The sequence below is a fragment of the Penaeus vannamei genome, chromosome 37 (genome assembly GCF_042767895.1).
Source record: "Penaeus vannamei isolate JL-2024 chromosome 37, ASM4276789v1, whole genome shotgun sequence".
NCBI classification, from domain to species: Eukaryota; Metazoa; Arthropoda; class Malacostraca; order Decapoda; family Penaeidae; genus Penaeus; species Penaeus vannamei.
This window is the reverse complement of record NC_091585.1, coordinates 21,431,790-21,436,789: the sequence shown is the minus strand read 5'-3', so window position 1 is coordinate 21,436,789 and position 5,000 is coordinate 21,431,790. Positions and strand designations below refer to the sequence as shown.

The 5,000-nt window shown below is 35.5% G+C and overlaps 1 protein-coding gene across 1 annotated transcript in view; it reads left to right on the top strand.

Moving 5' to 3' along the window:
• The first annotated feature begins 2,747 nt into the window (after positions 1-2,747).
• Positions 2,748-5,000, top strand: part of LOC113805763 (N-acetylated-alpha-linked acidic dipeptidase 2) — a 41,878-nt gene continuing 39,625 nt past the window's right edge. The window contains exon 1 of the mRNA XM_070115221.1: positions 2,748-2,888. The gene's annotated coding sequence lies outside the window, so the exon portion shown is untranslated. The remainder of the gene's footprint in view (positions 2,889-5,000) is intronic.

The following is a 5,000-nucleotide window of genomic DNA, read 5'->3' as shown; positions in this document are numbered from 1 at the left end:
ATTTAACACATGTATTTGATAGCGTAAATTCCCTAACATCATTTTATTCCTTGGCACCATTCATTTTTCCCCTGACATTTACAGCCAATAATTCCCTGACATCTTATTAAAAGTATTCACATTGATATTCCTTGGCATTCTCTTTTAAGAAGAGTTAAATATCTAGCTTTATATAATTTTCGCAGAATTTTCTAATTATCAATGATTTTTCCCCACAGAACATTAATCAGCTGAGAGTTTCATCACAACAATTCCCTAGCATCTTTTCGAACGTGTTTACATTAGTATTCTCTAGCAAACCCTTCCCTGCTCAAAAAAAGAATAATATTTACAATAATAAATGATTTATTCCTCACACAATACCACTCACCATGATATCTTATCAATGAAATTCCCCGATACTTTTTAAGATCATAATTTCGTTAATATTCCTACGCATTATTCTCCCCTGCTTCTTAATTTCCCCCGAACTTTCACCCTCATCGTCACAGATTTTCCCCCACAGAACAATGGACCAGAAAATTTAATCAGCGAAATTCCCTGACACTTTTTGAACATGTTTTCTTAAGCATATCTATTTCAACTCTTAGGAAAACTTTTTTTTTTTATTTCTAAAATTTCATCATCGTCAGCTTAAAAAAAATTCTCCCATTTCATTAACAGAGATGATAATATTAGTAACAAAATTAATCATGAAAGAAATATAGTCAACATTACCAAAAATCGTGTCACATAATCCTAAAAAATATTGTAATATCCCAATAAAATGAAAATAAAATGAGATAAGAATAAAGCCAAAGAGTGTCAACAAACTCCCCCCCCCCCCCATTTTAACACACCTTCGACCATATTTTCATTAATTTTCAAAAACTACCAAACACACTGCTAAATTTATCCCACAGCAGATCACTCAACAAACTTTTCTTTTCATTCATATTCCTTGACGTGTCTTTCCCGCCTTTAAGAAACAAGCAATTTAAACTTAAGTAGCGGATAACAACCTAATTATCATTAGATTCACAGACAAACTATCCTATACATTCAGCCGGTTTGTTAACCTTATGCCTGGCCCGACCCAATGAATTTTCATAAATACAAACGCAAAAATGTAGGCATATCTATCTATATATCTGATAGATGTACATTTAACCATCTATTTACCCGGTTGATATACATGTCTAGACTGATAAATATGCATTTGTTTATTTATTTATACATGTCAAGCATACGAATATTCTTTGTTTATCTTCAAAGCCCATTAAGATGAAGACGTTAGAAATAATGTTAGTTATGATAACAACAGTTGTAAAAATATTGCTAATAATAATGGTATAATGATAATGAAAATATGTTAGTTATGTGGTATAATGATAATGAAAATAGTTATGATAACAACAATTATACAAATACTGCTGATAATAATGGTATAATGATAATGAAAATAGTATAATGCTTTTGCTAATCGTAGTGATGATGGTAATAATTATCATGGCGATGAATACTTGTGATGTCAAATACGGTAATAGTGATGATGGTGCGATATTATTGGTGCGCAATGATAATGATAATGATATCAGTGGCAGTGATAATGATAAGGATAATGATGATGGTTTTAATAGTAATGATAACCAAATCATGATAATAATCTTAATGATAATCATAATAATGATAATAGTTTCAATGATAATCATAATACTAATAAAAATAACAACAACAAACAATAAAACAACAATATTGATAATCATAGTTATGATAAATGTTAATGACAATAATAATTATGCTAATGATAATGGTAATAGTAGTAATAATAATGATAATGATAACAATAGAAATTAATAATGATGGTAATAATAGTAATAATAAGGATAATGATAGAAACAATAATATAAAGGCCTACAATTATTATATAATTAACGGTGTCAATAATAGTGCTAATTCTAATGATAATAATGGTAACTAATATCGTAAATGAGTAAGCAGTGACAACGGTTATGATGATGATGGTTAAATGAAAACGATAATAAAAATGAGGATAGCCATACTATTAGTAACATTGATAATGAAAATAAAAAGATAAAGATAGATTTGGTCGCCATGCCGTTTGTAAGCTAGAGAACAGAAAAAAATATCGACTTAATCCCCTCCCCCCTCCCAACAAAATAGGAAAAAAGTGACATTTACACTTGAGCAGAAACCATCACCTGAAACAGAGATGAAGTAATTACATAGCTAGGGAGAGGAGAGTATTTGACACGATATGGGTCGAGTAACGGTTACTGTATGGGAATCTTTCCAATTTTTTTGGCGGGTTCGGACGCGGCTGTAGTTGCCAAATTCGTCATTCTTTTGTCACTATTATTAATTTTATACGTTGTAAATGTCCAAATCACAGTGGAGATACGTATCTAATAAAGGTAACTGATGTATTTATAGTGTTTCTCTTAATGTATTTATTGTCTAGTCGATAACTCTGCAGTTGTAACAGAGTTCACAACGTTTGTAATTCCCGCAGGTGGAGTGAGGTGCCAAGCAACATTTAAAAAAAATATAATTTTAATCTTATTCCAATACTTTCCCAAACCACCAACATAATAAATTCCAGCATTACAAGAAAATGTGTACAACGAATAAAAAAGTGACATAATAGATCATAACCAAATCCTCGTTTCGAAATAAAAACCAAAATTCACGACGTGACTACTCACAAACCATCTATAGCCGAAGGTAAAGTTAGTACCGACAACAGTTGATATTGTTACGGCGAAGAGGAGACTGCGAACACCTCTTCGATCCGGCTCTTTCAGTCGCGCTGTTCAATTGTTCGGAGGGAATTTGGCTTAGAAGACAATTTACTCGAGAAGGACACTTGAGGGACAGGCACCCACAAGGTAAACACGTTGGTTTTGTTTAGATCACTTTAGTTCGTGTAAATTTTAGGAATAGGTTCAAGTTTGTGAAATTTTCGGGCATTCAATCTACAATAACGATGCTGAGGCTGTGGGAAGCTGGGAATTTCCCGGAAATAAGTGTTTACATGTGGCGTGTCATCATAATTATATTTATACATGCACGAGAATACACGCATGTACACACTACACACTGCACACACACACACACACACACACACACACACACACACACACACACACACACACACACACACACACACACACACACACACACACACACACACACACACACTCACCAACTCAACCACATAACCACATAACCACATAACCACATAACCACACAACCACACAACCACACAACCACACACACACACACACACACACACACACACACACACACACACACACACACACACACACACACACACACACACACATACACACACACACACACACACACACACAACCATTCAACCACATAACCACACACACACCAACACCCACCCACATAACCCCCCCCCCCACACACACACACACAACCATTCAACCACATAACCACACACACACCAACACCCACCCACATAACCCCCCCCCCCACACACACACACAAACAAAACACACCCACACACACACACACACACACACACACACACACACACACACACACACACACACACACACACAACACACACACACACACACAACCATTCAACCACATAACCACACACACACCCACCCACAGAACCACATAACCCCCCCCACCACACACACACACACAAACACACACACACACACACACACACACACACACACACACACACACACACACACACACACACAACCATTCAACCACATAACCACACACACACCAACACCCACCCACATAACCCCCCCCCCCCCACACACACACACAAACACACACACACACACGCACACGCGCACACACACACACACACACACACATACACACACACACACACACACACACACACACACACACACACACACACACACACACACACACACACACACACACACACACACACACACACACACGTATATAAACTTATAAAAATAAGCTGATATGAGTTTACTTACACCCACATGTACGTCTCTATCAATATATAACATGTAACCTACACACGGACATATAAACAAATAGAAACCTTATAGATGTAATTTTTAATAACATTTTACCTTGTTATTCTCAGTCACTCGCCAAGAATTAAAGAAATGAAAGTGAGATGATACTTAGCAAACATGTCGCGCAGAGAACACCGTGTATGACGAGAGAAAACTTTCGGAATTAATCTTGTATTGAATTGTTATGTCGTGTTGTGTCCTTCTTGCCCGCACGCCACGAGAGGGGTCGCAGTTGCCATGTATTGTTTTTTAAAAGATATATTGGATAAAACGCCATCGCAAAGAACGAAAGAAAGAAAAAAATATATAGATATCTGTTTAGTGAAATGATGCGTCGTGTTATTTCTCTCTAAAGATAAAAGAATTGCGTTAGAGAATGGCGGAATAGATACAATGAGCCAATTCTGATCATTACTTTGTCAGACTTGAAATTTACCCCGGCGTCGAGAATCTGCTGAGTCATCGTAGCTTTGGTGGTGCAAAATAATTGTTCCGCGGAACATCCTGTGAATATTTATTTATATTCATCATAGCCTCTGGATGTATTTTCTCTCTGACGTTTTATTATTGAACTGTTGTATTTTTTTCGGATCTCTTTGGTCTTATAATGACGATCTTTTGCTTAGCTATTTTTTTTTATGTATATTTCAATAACGATTTAAGATTTTTGGTCATGACAGCAATTCATGAATAAACGAAAGAAAGGTTATACAAGGTGACAATTAACGGGAGGGGAAAAAACACTAAAGAGAAAATAAAAAAAACAGGAAAATAATAAACCAACAAAGATACCAAGAGGTAAGAAATAAACAAGATTTAGCAATTATAATCAAAATGACGATTTGACGATTCGTGATTCCATTTAAATAAAAGACAGGGACGAAAATGCTGATAAATCTTGTCAGAATTATCAAAATCTATGCAAGGAATTGGTGGTGACTTTGGTGA